Raw genomic sequence first — 19,209 nt, 5'->3', positions numbered from 1 at the left:
GTCAGTTTTCGGCTGCTCCCGGTCAAACCTCTGTAGGGCAACTCCCGAGCCCTTTGGCCCATCTCCAGTTCTTGCCCGAAGTTCTTCCAACTGTTGCAACGAATCACAACTGTTTCTTCTGGCAACCGAGCCTCCTCCTCCAGCCCGTCTCTTGGATTATCTTCAATACTAAGCCTTAAAATCCACCCCCCACCAGCCTCAGTGCAGTGGGGGGGGAAAAGCCCCCTAGCCTTGGCCACAGGCAGCTCGATCCAGTTATACACTGTCCCAAGCATCCGGCAGCTGCAGGGGGAAAAAGAAGAAGGCCTGGCCTCCTCGCAAGGGGCCTGCCACTCCCTCTTACCTCAGGTGCTGCGAATCTCTTCTTTCACAACACAACTCATTTCAGTGCTGCCTCCAACTCTGCCTAGGCCAGAGTTGGAGGGCCGCAGGTCTCCCCTTCCCCCCCGGATGGGGGGAAGAAGGAGTCCAGCCACCCCCTGGCCTTCTACACCTACACTCAGCAGACACCAACAGAAATTGCCAACAGATTCCGATGGCTGTGTATATATGATTTTTTAGCAGAAGCAAACAAGACGAGTGGTGATTGGCTCTCCAGGGAACACTGCCCTGGCACCCAGTCACCTCTGAGCCCTCGACTCTTGGGGGGGTCAATCTTAACCAATGACAACTTAAAAAGACCATTTGTAGTTATGCATCTTTTAGTTCCATTTCAAGGATTTACATTTAAATAAACAATGGGGCGCATTGCTATTAGTTTTCATATAAAACTATTTTCCACAAGTTTCTGTATTCATTAACTGAAAGTAGATTATTCCACTATCTTGGAAGTACTGTTAGCCTTTGTTCATACTGTACATTACTCTGGTTTATGCCACTTGATTCCACCTCCACCCTTTTTTCTGTCTCCCATTCAACATCGGTGCTGCTTCTCAATTAGAACTAATGGCTTCTGTAAAGACAGTTGGAACAGAATTTCAAAAATTCTGTTTTAAATGAAAACAGTATGCTCAAATTACACAAAAAAGTCAGTCAACTCTCTTTCATCATCTCGTGTTCCCAAAGGCAGCTATAACCTCCATAAACCAGTGACCTCACTCTTGCAGCTGAAATGACCATCAGTCATTGTAAGTAGGATTAATGGCCTGTTCTTTGAGAATGACTACAGTGACATAAAGTGGAAAAGAAAAATGAGAAAGAGTACTGACACGAGAAATTGTTTTCATTTTTAAACACATTAGACTTTTATCTCGACAGTCTACTAGCTCTGTTTTCTCCAGTGCAAAACTTAAAGAAGAACCTTTTATTTTTGACCGGGGGGGATCAGGGAGTGGGAGGCGAACTGGGTTTCTCCAGAGTTTACTAGGCATTTCTTTTTCATTTTCTAGAAGTAACTTTGCTGTCTGCTGTGTTGCAGTGTACCATGACTCTCAACTTCTGTGCACAAGCAAAGCTCGGGCAATGTCAACTAATTGGAACTGCAAAACACAGACCGGAGAATGAATGGAGTTTTGGGGCTGCCTGAATTACAACTCAGAGCGGCGTGTTTCCACCCAAGCCCTGCTTAACAGTGCACATGTTAAGTTCTGAGCCTGTGTTATTTGGTGAATAATCCTGTGTGACCATAGTGTAAAAAGGACAAGATTAGACAGAGCACATGATGGGGCTCACAGAAGGGTGTGTCATAAATTGTACAACAAAGCAAAGAAAAAAATGAAAGCAATATATCTGAATGTACAAAAGCAAATCATTAAGAAACCTTCAAAGCCTCTTCCAGTAGGAAGAGTATAGCTAGTATGATGATACTGTTTCATTAAATCAAGAGTGTTACCAGTACAGATGTCCTTCCTCAGTGGATTTAGGAGGCTGTTTCTCAGACATTGGTTTTCTGGCCAAACAGTTGATGGATTTGGCATATGAAGGTTTCTAAAGGCATTTATATTCCTTTAGTCCAATCTCCAATCTATATACAACTTACATACTCATCAATCTTTTTATATAGTCACAGAGGTGTTGACAGTTTAATGATTCATCTCTAAAACACCTAAATCCTAAGCTACTGGACTAAAACAAACACATTTCCACAGAACATTATTTGTTCTAATAGTATTTTGATGAATCCAGGACTTCTGTAGGGAGAACACAACCTATTTGTCTAAGCATCACTTGGTAAAATAATAGATCAGACAAAATGTTGTACCGCAGGAGTAACAAAATGTTCATATATGCAATACAACATATCTCTTTTGTTAGTATGTATGAATAGGAATAGAAAAGGCCATCCCCATAATGTTGCTAGATTCCACAGATGCCTTCAGTGTGTATACTAAACCATAACTCTAATCATGTCTTTTGATACCAAAAACTCTCTTATTATTTTTAATGTATACCAGTGAGAAACTAGGGGGAAGATGGTCTAAATCCAATGCCTGCAGAGCTCCAGTTCCTGTGAATTTTACAGCTGGTGATGGCTCATTCATAAGCACAAATGTCAAGGGGTTTCATGACGCAACAGTATTTGCATATGTATTTTCCCCTTCATAAACAGAGGATGAAACTGCACACATGAAACTACAAATTCTGTGAGCAAGATTGAAGTATTTAAACACTAAACCAGTAATATCTACATGAAATTATGCAAAGCAGCTATTGCTGAGACTCCCAAGTGATCTGATTTTGGCTATACATAGTTTGATAAGGGTCCACCTGAAATTCTCTGCTTGGTCCAAGAAGACCTCTGCTTGCTCAACTACACTGGCAAGGAGATTTGTTATATGTCAGTTGGTAAAGCAAACATTGTTTGTCGAAACTAATGTGTACTGTGTTGGCACCAACAATTAAAACTCCCCAATATCGGTCTCTCCTCTGGCACTGTTTCCCTGCCAGGGAAAGAAATAATTATCTTTTGAGACAGCATTTGTATCTAAGACTTTCTAATATAGATGCCTCATCCTCTGCATCCATTTTTTTTCACAGGGGAAATGAAAACAGACAGACGGTAGGGTTTCTCTCTTGATTCTCTTGGGAATATACTGATGGATAGAAGTCATTAATCCCATGCAGGTTTTGCTTCTGACAGGGCAAGCTGTTGTCCTCAGAAGATGTGATATTTGAGAGCATTTGATCTGTTAGTGTCTTTTCTACCTGGTTTGCATCAGTTTCCTCACCAGCCTTCCCTGCCCAGTTACACTTTAACTAATCTAGAACTGCAGCAGGGGGAGAAACCGGCCTCTCCTTGTCCTGTTTCTGCTTTCTGTATCCCTCTCAGATATTCTGCAGTGTTTCTCACTGTATGCATTACAGGACCCTTGGCACTCAGCACCCACCATCATCCTTCTTCTAAAAAAGTTTTCATCTCAATCTTTTCTCTCTGGGATGGAGTCATGGCCAGGCGTCCCGTTGAGCTTTACTCTCATGTTCCTGGTAAAAGGAAATAGGGACACAAGTCACAAGACCTGAAGATCTGACCTTACTGGTCTACTGGATTCAACCTACAAATACAATATTGCTACTACCTTGCTGTCAGAAATTTCCATAGGCATCCATATCCATGCAAGGTGACAGGGAAACTTTCTGCACGTGTGCTTACTTGTCAGCCAATACCTGCAGCCTGCTCGGAGCCTGCTATGATAGCAGTCAGAGCTAGGATCTTCCCACGTTGTAAAAACCCATGTACTGGGTCCCAGTCCCTTTGGTGAGTATGACCAAGCACTAATCTTTCTGTTGGCAGAAGAGAAGTGCATACAATAGCTACCTAAAGAGAAGTTCAAACATAAATAATGGAACACCCTCCTCTGCTTTTTTCTATTTTTATTTTTATTCAGTGATATCTGCAATATATTTATACCCATTTATCAAATGCCCACCATCATTTATAATTCTTTATACCTTGCTGCTATGGCTGATGAGCAGAAATTCACAAACGCAGAGTGTGCAGCCTGCAATGCCTAAGGCTGTTATGACATATTCAGCCTCTGTATTGATCATGCATAATCCTGTTGATCTTGTAGCTGTGACAGCAAAACATGCAAACATATATAATAATGTTAACACTTAGTGTAGTAGGTTAATAGACAGCATACTGATCCAAAGCTGCAACAGATGCTGGTGACTTGTGTGGTGCATGAAATATTGAAATATTGTGAGCATAGCAGCCCCATCTTGAGTAGTCCATGCAGTTTTGGACACCACAGAAATATCTTATGAAAAAGATATTAAGCTGTTAGAGAGAGTCCAAAGGAGAATCATGAGGATGATGAAGGGTCTGGAGGGGAAGCCTTATGAAGAGTGGCTGAGGTCACTTGGTTTGTTTACCTTGCAGAAGAGACTGAAGGAAAGGAGAGACCTCATTGCAGTCTATGACTTCCTCAAGAGGGGAAGCAGAGGGGCAGGTACAAATCTCTTCGCTCTTGTGACCAGTGACAGGACTCAAGGGAAGGCATGATGCTGAGTCAGGGGAAGTTTAGGTTAGATATCAGGAAAAGGTTTTTCACCCAGAGGGTGGTTGGGCACTGGAACAGGCTCCCCAGGGAAGTGGTCACAGCACCAAGCCTGACAGAATTCAAGAAGTGTTTGCACAGTGCTCTCAGGCAAATGGTGTGACTCTTGGGGATGTCCTGTGCAGGGCTAAGAGTTGGACTCAGTGATCCTTGGGGGTACCTTCCAACTCAGCATATTCTATGATTCTATGATTAAAAAAGAAAAAGGTAGCACAAGCCTTCCAGAGTTCATGAAATGTTTGGACAATACTCTCAAGGCACATGGTATGATTCTTGGGGCTGTCCTGTGCAGGACCAGGAGTTGGACTTCGATGGTTTCTGTGGGTCTCTTCCAACTCCAGATATTCTATGATTCTCTGATTAACTTACCAAGTTGTATGCTCTCCAGCTAGTAAATTTAGAGGGTTTTTTTCTCTTTAAAATGCTATAGCTGAGCTTTTCAAGCTAGTGGTCTAATAAAGGCTGTCTCAGGTTCTCCTGAAACAAGATGACAGTTATATTAGCAAATAAGAATACTTGAGAATTGTATAACAATTATATTTGGTGATCTTAAAACAAACAAAAAAACCCCCTGCTATATTTCTCTATATTTGGCTTTAGATGGAGTTACAACACAGCTAAGTGCAAACTGATGTGGTACAATATCTCCTGACAAGTGCTTACCCTCTCAAATGCCAGAGGCTTGGACAGAATGTGAGGTACCACATGGGATGAAAGTGAAATAATGATGGTTTCTGAAATCTTTTGTGGATGTCAAATACCTAAATAGAGGGGCTTCTTCTACTGAAATGAATGACATGTACTGTACCTATAGCAATATAAGAGATGAAGTTTATAGCTGCTGTCATTTCACTCTTGCTTCTGTTGTGTTTCAGTCTGCTTGAAAGACGTCTTTGAAATCAGAGCTTACACTGTTAAGAAACCAATCCTATGGCCTAAGAAACTTCCAGTGCATTCTGGGACTGGTCCCAAAGGCACTGATGGGAGAAATTAACAGGATGGTATCAGGGTTTAACTCCAAATAGAGGACATATAGCGTAAGAGAAACAAAAGCCACATTATCTCATAGTGATGTATTTGAACCAAGAGTTATCCTAGCACTTTGATTTGCTTAAATGTGTATGGAAACTTACTTATTGTCATTTTAACAGCTGTGAAGACATGTAATTGCCTGCACCTAAGGCTTGACACAAAGAACTTGGGTCTACTTCAATTAATAACAATATATCTTATTAAAATAAACACAAATCTGGAAACTGCTGCAGTTAGAAAATATCTCTAGCTTAAAAAGTGCATAAATAACCCTGATTATCATTTCAGTGAGTGCTGCCATGAGGGACAGCACTGGCCAGCACATGGAAAATTACGTTTTGATCATGATAAGGTCAGAGAACAATAGTCAATATGCAATACCACACACCTGCTTTATTTGCACATATCTTCACTTATGAGAACATCATATATAGGGTATGAACATCAGCGATGGCTAGTTACATTTGATTTAGGGAGAGAGATGATAACTGAGATGGAAAAGGCTGTGAAGAGACAGAACTTATCTTAAAGCACACTATAGGCTTTCTGTTGACTTCACCTGCATGACACCCACCATTAAAGGATGGCAACATTACTTTCTGTAAATTAGACTGCTTGACAGACAGTAACCAGAGCCATTATGGTGATACTAGGAAAATTTTTCTCCTCTATCCTCTCCACCCCTTCCTCCTTTGGCTTATCTTACATACAGATACTGAGACTGAGAAGGCACTATAACAATAATATCTGGACTGTGGATATCTATTTTGGTATTTATAAAAGGTTTTTGAAAAGTTGCTGTATCTTCGTTGGTATCACACTTGGATGAAGGGTAACTTAGTTTTGAAGTTCCTCTAGGATTCTACAAGAAGAAGTTCTTATATTAGCATGTGTTTCTCCTCCACGTTTCTGAGATCATCTCTTTGCTTTCATGTCAAAATAAAGCATGAAGGAAAACTGCAGAAGATAGAAAGCAGAGACCTATCCTTAGCCATTCACCTTGAATTCTGTGAATAATAAATTTGGATTGAGCAGTAAATGCAGATTAGTTTAGTTACCAATGCATAAAACAATCAGACTGTAAGTTTTCAAATTCTGCTGCAGATGTACTGTAAGTGATTAATGTAACTCTACCTCATTTTAAAGTCATAGCACAAATCAAGCAAAAAGACTTGTTGTATTACTATCACAGGCAGTAGTTGCATCACTCACAGCTTTGGCTGAGAGGTCAATGGGCATTTAAGTCCAAAGTATGCACTAGGTAAAGCAGAGTGAGTAATGTTTGGGATGAGCATAAGGCATGATTGTTATTAATCTCTTCATACGTACAGAGACTGAGCAATGTTCATTTGCTCCAATTTGGCAGTTGCAGCTGCTGGAAATATTTGTATGTGCTCTGTGGAAAAAACTCTAACAGATTGTGGTTATAAAACATAAATTGTTCAAACCAGGCAAATGTAACTTCTACTTATTTCCATGGGACTAATAATTCACACAAGCCTATAATTTATTGCAAGTTATATTTCCTGTATTTCCTGCAATTTGTACAGTACTGAAGCACATGACCTGATTAAAGCCTACATGCAGTTGATATCGTGTATCAGTTTAAAAACACACACATATACTGGGGACTCAAACAGATGAAAGAACCTCAATCAAAGAAGCTGGTAAGACTAGTCTGTTTTGGCAGAAATGTTGACAATCCTGTGGCTGAACAACCAACGGTGTTCTCAGACCAAGTCCAACTGTACAACATCATCAGACTAGGAGCAGTGGCACACTACAGCCAGTTATCATTCTAGTGTGCAGTAGCTACATCCCATGAGTGTATTCCAATCTTCCCCTTTCATGTAAGCTCTTCAGATTTGGAAAATCTGTATGTTTTCTACCTCAGCCAGAAGCACTCATCATACTATAATTTCTTGCTGCAGCAGGCCAAAAGCAAATTGAATAGTTTGCCATACCTGTTGCACTAAGCCTTTTTTATGCTGTAGTCATTACATTTCTCATTTTGTTAACTGTGTTTACCAGTGTTCATAAGGACATATGTTATCCCTGGGGATTTTGTATGTTAGTTACATGCATCTAAGCCATTATCTCAGAAGTCAAGTCAGATTATTTTGCCATAGGTAAAACATTGCCACCTACAGTGTATTGGGTTATTTTCAAGCTTCTGCAATGGTAGTTAAGCCAACCTATAGCTATTAAAGTGCCCTGAAATACCACTGAAGAGTGCTGTGTTTAAAGTCAATAGTCAATAGAAACACAGGCAGATCTGAGCTTCAAAAGGCCATATTATTAGGCTTTTTGACATTGGACTTCATGTCTACTCTTTTATACGGATCCGAATCACAGGTCATCTACCGCCACCACCTGCAACTCCTAGAACGCTTCCATCAATGCTGCCTCTGTACAATCCTAAACATCCACTGGTCAGATTATGTGACCAATACATCTGTTCTAGAACAAGCAGCAGTTACAAGTATTGATACCATGCTGCTGAGAACACAGCTGTGCTGGGCAGGGCACGTTTCCAGGATGAAGGACCACCGCCTCCCTAAGATCTTACTTTATGGTGAACTTGCCACTGGCTGCCACAAGAGAGGAGCCCCAAAGAGAAGATACAAGGACTCCCTGAAACAACATCTCAGCCTTGGCCATATTGATCAACATAACTGGTCTACTCTGGCCTCCAATCGGGAGGTCTGGAGACACACCATCTATAACACTGCTGCTTCCTTTGAGAACACACACAGGATCACCCTTGAGGAGAAAAGACGACACAGAAAGAGTCGTTCCTTGCAGAATATACCACCTAAGGAGTCCTTCTGCTGTGCCTTTTGCAACCGGACTTGTCTAATTCATATTGGTCTTTTTAGCCACCAGCGCACTTGTAACAAACGTGGGTAGAGCCCTTCCCAAATCTTCGTTTGTGAAGCCCAGCCATGATGATCATAGGCAACTAGGTGAGAAAAAGAAATTGGTGGAATATGCTCTGGATCTAGACCTGATAAGACCAGGTTTTAAAACAAAACAAAAAAAAAAACCAACAGCAAGGAAAAAAACCCAAACACACTGAAAACCAACCAACCACAACAACAAAAAAACCCCTCCAAAACCTGGTTGCTTTGTTTGGAATATTCTATTCTGGTAATTCCTTGAGTGAGTTGGCACAAATGATATGGTCATATATAAGCAAAATAAATAGGTCTCTACAAAGACAGGACAACTTAAACTGTTGTATAATGTCATCCCTTGAAATGGCTTGTGGATACCTGTCATATCTGCCACTATGGTCCATACTGACAGTGGAGGAAAGTATTTTCTTTGCCACTACATATTATTTGCTCGTAGTTGTTGTTTTTTTGTTGGGGTTTTTTTTCAGTTCAGCAAATACTGAGAACCGTTAGAAGCCTCTGGAAGCCAAGAAACAACTAAAGGGGGAGAAGGGGAGAAAAGGGAAGAGCTGCTTTTGTTACCTTGTTACCTTAAGTTAATAGTTCCTGCACATCATTACTTTGATATATTTGGATCTCTTAGCAATTTATAAAACTGTAGCAAAGCAATTTGTTGAAGACTGCACAACAGAAAACATTGATTATGGTTAAAAACTATTATCCTTAACAGACACCCCTTTTCCTTCTGGATATGTTTTTGAATTCAAAGTCAGAATTATTAACTTGGATGTACTCAGGAGATTATTCAAAGGGAAATGGCTAGTATATACAAAGTAAGTGATTGTCAACTATTTTCCATTAGCTATCCTAGCTACAGTTTTCACTTAATATGACACTAATTTCTGATTTTATGTAAAGCTTTTTTCTGAGATGAGGAAAATCATTCTTATCTACCATATAAATACTTACATGTCAGTAAAGGTTTCTCTCTACCCGCCAAATCCCATAACTAACAGTTAACATCTCTTCATGTTGAAATATTGTGAGGCCCAAAAATGATAACAGGAAAGGGGTTTTATCAATGTGGAAGATAATGTAGTTGGTGCTAATGCTTCTTCTGTGTTAGTTTTTGCGGTAGCCAGGACGGGGCATAGCTAGGACCCAGAGGTTATTCTATACTACCTCACATCATTTTCCAGGAACAAGGGAAAGGGTGTCCTGAGGTCAGGGAAGTGTGGTGGTAGTTTGCATATTACCTGGCTCTGCGTGGTGAGCAATCATGTGAATCATTCACCTCTTTCTGGTAGATTATTATTAGGATTGCTGCTATATATTGTTCATTTTCTTATTTCATTGCTGTTTCCAGTAAATTGTTCTTATCTCAACCTGTGATCTTTACCTTTTGTGCCTCCAATTCTCCTCTCCAGGCCTCAGCAGGGGGGAAGGGGAGGGGGAGAGGGGAGTGAGTGAGTGGTGTATGGTTTGGAGTGTTTCAGCAGGAACACTAAACTGAGAAACACGTTTCCGAAAACACAATATCTTACTCTTTTAATTTAATGCAAGAACCTAATGGTCTAACTATTTTATTTCTCTTTAGGAAAGCAAAGAAATATAAACTTGCATTAACTGTGTGGTCCTACACTACTGAAGTAAGCTCCAAATTTTTGACATGATAGAGACTTAATAATAAAGAGTTTTGGGAATTCTTGGGGTTTGTAAAGTTTAATAGAGGGATAGAGCCAAAATCACCAAGCAATTACCGCATTGTTTCTTTTGGGCAAGACAAGTATCCACATGACACAGAGATGAAGCTTATACTAATAATGAACATGGGAGGAGAACCAGACTAGTTCACAGGGGATTGTTTCTGTTTTAAATAGTAAACCTAGTAGGATTCAGCAAAATCATTGCCTTTATTCCAGAAACATTGTTCACACTGAGTAGCACAGGAAGATACAAGTATCAATGCATTTAAGTAATTAATTAAATGCTGCTTTTGCAAAATCCAGGCCTAAGAAAGCAGACAAGGCAGTAATAATACTTACATTGATTCTAATACAGGATTTTAATTTTTCCAAACTCTCATCAAACTAAATGGAGAGGTTTTTTTCATCTTGTAAGAAATGAGACCAATAATTTACATTGAGAGCTTTGCATTTGTCAGAATAAAACTCCACTACATCTGAAGAGACCTAGGATATGTTCAGTTTTATCCTTAACATAGCTTGACACTGTCTCCCATGGAAATCAATGGGAGCCATTCTGGGTACATTAGTGGATGTTGGATGTGATCTCTGAACACTATGACATTTGGAAAGGGCATGAAAAAAATAGAGGAGCACACATAAAAAAAACCAAAATGTTGTTTTACATTTTTCTTTTCTACTCTCGCATACAACTGTTTAATGTTGTTGAGACTGGTAAGAGACAAAGGCAGGCAACATTATAAATTAAACTCCCTTTGCCCTCTCCCTTAAAAGGCACTTACAGCACTTCTTTATTTTAATTTGGTAATTTTATTTCCTGAATTCTTTGTTATGTACAGAGCCATAGAGAGGGATATTTTTAATGAGTTTAAAAGATCATTTCATAGCTCTAGGCATTTTTCTGTATTGAAATTTGATTTTTTTTTCTCAATATGAAGTGATATGTTCAAAAATTAATGTCAGTCAATAAGTCAGTTTTATTTATACATCGCATTATAAATTATGGGTTCACATCTAATTCCCTAAAGCATGGCAATATTCCTACTGACTGTACGGATGATGAGCTCAAGCAAACTGCTGGGCAGCAATTTTTTTAGCTTCATTCCTTTTCCTAACAGGCATATATGTCTCATGATGTTTGCATTCATCTCAGGTAACAAACATAAATATGAGAAAGAAAATCCTCCATGCAAAAATCCATTGTATTCTGCAACTGAGGAGTGACCAATGTTCTGTATCTGCAGTTATGAACAGAATATTTGTTCTTAATATACAAGATCGTGCCCTCTCCACAACTGAGGAGCTGCCTTTCAGATTAGTCAGTTTGATGGCCTAATGGAGTATCCTCTCTCCTTGAAGATAACATATGTTCATTAACTTGACACTGATACAAAATGCTTTTCATTCTGCCAGTCCTTTATAGAACTACTTGTTCGTTACTTGTTACCCTTAGTGAGGGTCATCCCTCACTAAGGGCTAAACCACATAAAAGAGGCAGGAGTTGCTTCCATAAAGCAAGTACTAGAATAGTCTGATTTACAAAAATTTAGGATTATAGATTTGGTAATAGTCCAGCTTCAAAGAAAAATTTGAGCTACTGAGCAGCTAAGACTGCATCATAATGCAAATACACAGAGGATCATAATGAAGATTACTAGAGTAACCTCAATTCTTCCTTCTTTACCCTTGCAGTGCTTAACTTCAAAGCACTACTTTTCTTTTAATGTGGGCCTTTGGCGGTTGCAGTATTTCATAGACTGGCAAGCCAGAGAGAGAACTATAACCATCCAATTTAACCTCCTATGTAAAACAGGACACAATGTCACTTGCTGTTGTTACTTTGAGCCAATTAAGTAGCATGTGACTAAGCGTAACTTTCAAAGGCATTAATTTTTTCACTTGAGGATTTCGAGAGATGGAAAATCCATTAGTTTTCTTGCTGGTTTGTTCCAACAGTTAATCAGTCCCTCTGTTTAAGGAATTGTATGCCTCATTGGTTATCTGGATGGTTTCATGGTCTCAGCTTCCAACTATGAGCAATTCAGGTCTTTTGTCTTTGGACTAAAGATCCCTTTATTCACTCATTATTTTCTCTGCATTTTTAAGTGTCTTAGTCACTATAAACAAGTTATCCTAATGCAGACTTGTCAAGGAAGCTAAATAACTTGCAGTTCTAAAGTGTCTCACTCTAAAACACTTTCTGTAGCCCTCCAAATAATTTTGAGGCTCTCTTCTGCTTCTTCTTTCTTTTCTTTTGCATCTTCTTCAGAATAGGGGAACAAGAATTGTGCTGTATTTCAACAGGAAATGAGAGACTGATATCCATCACGAGTCCAAAGCAAAACTACACACACCACCCCCCTATCTCAACCTACCCATACATATTTATTATTTTTATTGGACAAAAGATATGCAGACTTCTTAGGACAGTTACAGACCTATTAGATTTATGAGACTAATTTTATATTATGCTATCTGTTACATTCTGAAAAACATTAAATGCAGGAAAAAAAAATCACACAGTGACAAGGCCCACTGACACCAGTAGTAGAAGTACTAGCAGATGATAAGGAGAACACTTTACATTGGGATCTGCTACTGTGCTAGGGTCAGAATCCACTGTAGAAACACTGGTCCCTCATCCAAGGGTGTTCAAACCAGCCCAAGCCAGGGGAACTCCACTAGTACCGTTGCCTTTACAAGACCTGTTCCAGTCCAACCTTCCTACTTCTGCATTATTTTCCTTTCATATCTTAGTTTTTCCCCCTTTGTTTCTCTTCATCTCTCTCTTCACCTTGAGAAGCATTTGAGGCTGACAGATAAGATTCCATCTTCTGCAGCATTTCTATAAGCATATGGCCAAAAACATCAGCAAAAAGTGATATATAAAACAGTTTTAGTGCTACTGCACAAGTTGCACCTCAGAGTTGCCTGAAGGCAATGTATGAGGTTTGCTCTTCTGAAAGAAAAAGGTTACAAGCAAAAGTAAGCACCAGAAGAACTTCAATTTCTCTTTCTGCGTTATTACTTTATGTATGCCTGTCATTAGGAGTAAGATAGTTTGAGAAACTGACATTACAGACTATTAGAATTAATTCTTTTTCCTGGATAGCTATTGCCACATTTATATAACCAAAGAGACTGTCAGTTCAGGGAAGGTAAGTTGATACCAAAGTTATTCTTTCTTTTTCTACACTTTTAATAACTGGTAACGAAGATGATGTCCATGGAACTGAGAAAACTGAAGAGCCAAATTTTACCTCCTTAATGTTGTACGACATCAGGATAATTATTTTAGCTTTCTAGGCCAATTTATTCCCTTAAAATTAATTAAATTCTTCTCTCATTATCTAAATATTTCTTATTCTTGAACGGGTTAAAATCAATTATATTTGTTTCAGCAGTGCACTTTTTTTTTCTAGTCTGAGTACAGTTAATCTCAAATGATTTTCTGTGGTTATGGTGGGCTTTGGGGTTTTTTAGTGATGGGTATTCCAGTGACCTTTAATGTCTTAGCTGTTAGGTGATATCACCTCTGAATTCTATTTTCATTATCATAAAATTGTTTCCATGCTTTCTACAAATATTCAGATTCAGTAGTGAGATGGAAAATGCAAGTGTTAACAGGCTAAAATCTTTCTGATCTCCTTGGAGGAAAGGGCTGATGAAGGCTTGAAACGTGCAAACTAAAACAGTCAGTAAAAGTGCTCTCCATTCAAAAATGTGCACTTTTAAATGTGAAAGTCTATGGTCTTTAGCAAAATGTGCAGAAAATCTGACTACCTTTAAATAAAATGTCACACATAAAGCCACACAACTTGTTCACTGTATGAAACTTGCCACCTCTCTTTAATGATATGAATGCCAAATACGCTTAACTGCTTATAAATATATAAATATCTGCAATGAGCCAGTGAAGAAAGTAGCTGTATCACCTAGAAGCAGTCAAGCTGTCTACTAGGGGAGCTTGATTCCTCTCTACCAATGGCATTTTGTGTGAGCTTTATAAGTGCAGGAACACTGGTCATTCAGTGAGATGAAACAATCTAATTAGATGTTGCTTTTAGCTTTTTTACACAGCATTAAATAACAAAAATAGTAATGTGGAATTTAATGAGTAGTTTTTGCTGTAAACAATAAACATCTAACTTTCAGGAATAGCAAAATATAAGGTTGATGAAGAATAAGGTTAGAGGGGACTGAAGGCTCTAGCTGTGAGACAACTGATTTTTCAATTATAGTCTATCCATAATTATGAAGAACAGTTTCCAATATTCAAACACAAGAGAAAAGCTTTTTTTACAAAATAAATCCATTGCAGTAAACAGTACTTGTTTACATTTGGCAAGCCCGGCTCCTTTCAGAAAATGCACACTATGCCATGTCCAAATGATTCTATTATTATGAAAAATGTCTTCACTGAAAGGGTTGTCAAACATTGGAACAGGCTGCCCAAAGAATTGGTTGAATTACTATCCCTGGAGGTATTTAAAGGACATGTAGGTGTGGCACTTAGAGGCATAGCTTAGTGGTGGACTTGGCCATGCTGACTTAACTGTTGGACTCAAAGATCTTAGAGGTCTTTTCCAAACTAAACAATTCTATGAAATTCACATGTGAATAGAAATCCTCTTCACATAGCTATAATAAGATCCATGATAACTTGGTAACCACAACTCCACCTCAAAGAAGAGTTAAATTGTTCTGCTCTGCCCATTCCCACACCTGCAGATCATTCACCCAAAAAAATATATCTGCCCTACTTACACAAACAAACTGGACAGCATATAAATAATTCACAGAATGGCAGTCTCTCCTATTAACTGCATACTGACAGACTCTGCCATGCACATGAAACATGGCTGAAACTAAAACCGTCATATAGAACCAGGCTGCATATGTATTCTGTAAATCAAAAATACACCTGACCTGTGAATGAGGATTTTGTTCTTTTTTGATAGACCTGGCATGTGGAAGCTGTTATATTATCATGGACCAGTTGTTTCTTAGCAGTGTGATCATAAGTGTTAGCAGGTCTGCAGTACAAGAAGGAATCAAGCACAGAAACAGCTCTCATGTAGAGAACATTAACTATTTCCCAAAAATGCCTTCTATACATTACCATCTTAAAGGTCTAGAAATATACAGGTAAGACTGAGTGTGTCATTTTAGGGATTTGTCCATTTGATACCATCTTTACCTAGGATGCATGATCCTCTTGGACCTCTCATACGTGCTCAGTGTACTCTTTCCATTGGGTGCTGTGAATGACAGTAGACATTGCTACTCCCTAAAGCCTGTAACACTTCGCAGCTTCAGCACCAGAGTACAGGATCACAAGGGAATAAGGAAGGAAGATAATTACACAAGAGTAAGGAAACATGGAGAGAACACCATGAGAGAGGAAGAGGAAGCGAAGTTTCATGATATTCCTCTGGTACTTGGCATAGGAAAGTGGCATCCATCCTTCTTCACTCACTATCCATATGGTTCCAGTTAAATAGTATGTCAAAGGCAAGAACTGGGCCTAGAGTAAGGTAATTGAAAGAGAAAGAAAAATAAGGAAAAATTAGAGGATGAGGAGGATAAAGGGAAGAAATAGATAAAATTGATGAAGAAATAGAGTGCAAACCCCAAAACATTAAGAAATATACACCCTAGAAAAGGTGCAAGGGGGCTGGGGACAGGGCACAGAGACAGAGAGATCATTAACAGGGACAGAAATGAGGTGTGTGTAACTATATAAGTTACAGCTAGACCTGACTAGAATTTGGGATGCCTTGCGCATGCACAGAGTATGAACTGCTGTGTTCACATGGCCACATCTTTTTACCTACCACAACTTTTGAGAAATGTGTATCACCATGTGTTAATATACATGACTGTAGATAATGTCACAATGTATACGAGAATTAATTGGTAAGTATGTAATTAAAATGCTCTTCTACTTAGAATACAATAGTATTAAGTAAGTTTTTTTGGATCAAGGACTTGTGCCCCTTTGGGCATAGGTGCAAACTCTAAGTGCTGTTCAGCCATTTGGAGGGTGACATGGCCTCTCACCATCTCTGTTCATACAGCTTAGCCAGGGGTTGTGCCACCAACCTCCATCATCTATGCTCTGCTGCTCCCTATTTGTCTCAACTATTTCCTCTTTTGTGGGGATACTTGAAAATATAGAAGAGAGTAAGTGGTGCAAAAAACATGACTAACTCATACGCAAATTCCTGCTGGGAAATCTGCCAGGTTGCTATGGGAAACACACACTGCAAGGAGCATCTGCTCCCTGACTTTGCTCCTCTGTTCTAGCACATTCACTTACACTCTCAGGAGGCTTAGATAGACCGTCCTTGCTGATGTGGAAATATACTAACAGAGTTTGATACCCTTTCACAAATATTGGACAATTTGTACCTTCACTTTGTTTTGTCAATTTGGTCTCACTAGAAATCTGATCCATGAAAAATGAACATGGGAAATCTATGTCCTTGTATGATGACCATTTCTGCAAGAACAAGATACGATTTCAACTGGTCATAATATCATATTTCTATTCCCACTTGTAACTCATACAGATGATATAAACCTTACCATCTCAAATAGAGGAGAACCCAATGATACTTAATATATATTTTAAATCAGTCACCACTTCAAACACACCAGATGCAAACCTTCAGTCTTCCCTGCTTGCCACCTCCAATGCCTCACACATGATTACAGAGAGTGGCACTTGTCATTCTTCACTCCTGTCACACAATTTTCTAAACAAAACAAGCTCATCCTACAAAGGGCTCTTTTTGCTTACAGATATCCCTGAAATCCAAACAATCTGGAAACAGCCTGTTGGTTCAATATATTCACAGCATCTGCAGTCTAGTTCATCAGATAGGAAAACAGCAAAATTACTTCAAAGCCTGATTACTAATCTGTGTTAGATAGGCACAGTGTAATTTCATAGGAAGAGTGTTTCAATCAGATACATGATCCAAAAACCTTTTCTGCAGAAGGGTATCTTCCAGTAAATTGAAAAATACTTGCTTTTTGGCAACTGACATGCTAGTGGAGATGTGAGGTTTTTTATTCTTATGCTTCACCATCAAATGTACATATTTTCAAGCTCAGGCCTCTTTAGCCAGAATTTCTGTGATCTTTGCCTTTTGTTTTTTATTTCCAAAACCTAGTGCAACATTCATATATAATATATAATATATATTATATATAATGAAAAATATGACACAGTGTATTGGGTTTGTGTGGTGAGGTTTTGATACTGGAGGGGACATAAGGTGGCTTCTGTGAGAAGCTGCCAGAAGCTTCCCCTGTATCTGACAGAGCCAATGCCAGGAAACTCCAAGACAGACCCACTGCTGGCCAAGGCTGAGCCCATCAGCGACAGTGGTAGTGCCTCTGGGAATAACATAATTAAGGAGGGAGGGGGAACTGTGAAACAGAAGAGATAGGAGGAAGAATACGTGAAAGAAGCAGCCGTGTGGAAAGAATATTTGGAAAGAAACACCAAGGTCAGTGAAGAAGGAGGGGAAGAAGGTCCTCCTGGCACAAGAGCTGAGATTGCCCTGTAGCCCATGGTGCAGACCATGGTGAGTCAGGCTGTCCCCCTGCAGCTCATGGAGGTCTACAGTGGAGCAGACATCCACCTGCAGCCCATGGAGAGTCCCACACTAGAGCAGATGGAAGCCCAAGGGAGGCTGTGACCCTGTGGGATGACCCTGTGGGAAACCTATGCTGAAGCAGGCTCTTTGCAGGAGTTGTGGGGCCATGGAGAGAGGAGCCCATGCTGGAGCAGGTTTGCTGGCAGGACTTGTGACCCTGTGGAGGACCCATACTGGAGCTGTCTGTGCCTGAAGGACTGCCCCCAGTGGAAGGGTACCGCACTGGAACACTTTGCAAAGAACTCAGCCTGTGGAAAGGACTCGTGTTGAAGAAGTTCATGGAGGGCTGTCTCCTGTGGGAGGGATCCCACGCTGGAGCATGGGAAGAGTGTGAGGAGTCCTATCCCTGAGGAGGAAAGAGCAGCAGGACAATGTGTGATGAACTGACCAAAGCCCTCATCCCCCACTCCCCTGTGCTGCTGGCAGGGAGCAGAAGAAAGAGAATTTGGGAGTGAAGTTAAGCCTGTGAAGAAGGGAGGGGTGTGGGAAAGGCATTTTAAGGTTTAGCTTTTATTTCTTATTACCCTGCTCTGGTTTGATTGATAATAAATTAAAATAATTTCCCCAAGCTGACTCTGTTTTGCCTGTGACAGTAATTAGTGAGTGATCTCTCCCTGCCCTGGTCTAGGCCTATGAGTCTTTCAATATATTTTCTCTCCCCTGTCCAGCTGAGGAGAGGAGTGATAGAGTAGATTTGGTGGGCACTAGAGATCCAGCCAGGTTCAACACACCACACACAGTTAGACAGTAACAATGCTTAATTTTTTCTTCTCCACAATGCATAGTTACCTAGTCTGGATATTGAACTGTAGTAGGCTTCCTCTACTCCAGTATCTCAGTGGGAGCTACTAATGATACAATTCGAAACAGGCAAAAATACACATTCAGCAGTAGCCTATGACACAGGAAAAGCAGTGATAAAAAATGGATAGCCATACCTTTCATAAGATCCTATTTTTTTTTCCCACTAGTAGTTTAATTCTGATTGCTTACATTACAGTAGAACCTGGCCCTAAAAATTAGGCATGTCCACACTGCACCAGGCACTGTACAAGATAGAGCAGGAAGAGAGAGTGTAACGAAATGCTGTGATTTGCTGCTCAGTGTGAGAGAACAGCAGCTACATGTTTCTCAGGAGTAAGAAGTTTATTGCAGGAGTGTTTTAGGCACTGTCGAAGAAAGAATTAGCACGTTGTGAAACTGTAAAAGGGAAGCTCCTTCCACGCTGGAGAGAATTCTTGTACAGGATTCAGAAATACCTAAAAGATTTCACAGAATCATAGAATGGTTTGGGTGGGAAGTGACCTTGAAGTTCATCTATTTCCAGCCAGTCCATCTACTTCCAGCTCCCGCAGCTTCTCCCGCTCCCGCCGCCCCTCCGCGGTGACGCGCGGGCGCGCCCCCG

The sequence above is a fragment of the Corapipo altera genome, unplaced genomic scaffold (assembly GCF_003945725.1).
Source record: "Corapipo altera isolate COAL_440 unplaced genomic scaffold, ASM394572v1 24, whole genome shotgun sequence".
In the NCBI taxonomy this organism is placed as follows: domain Eukaryota; kingdom Metazoa; phylum Chordata; class Aves; order Passeriformes; family Pipridae; genus Corapipo; species Corapipo altera.
This window is presented reverse-complemented; position numbering follows the sequence as displayed.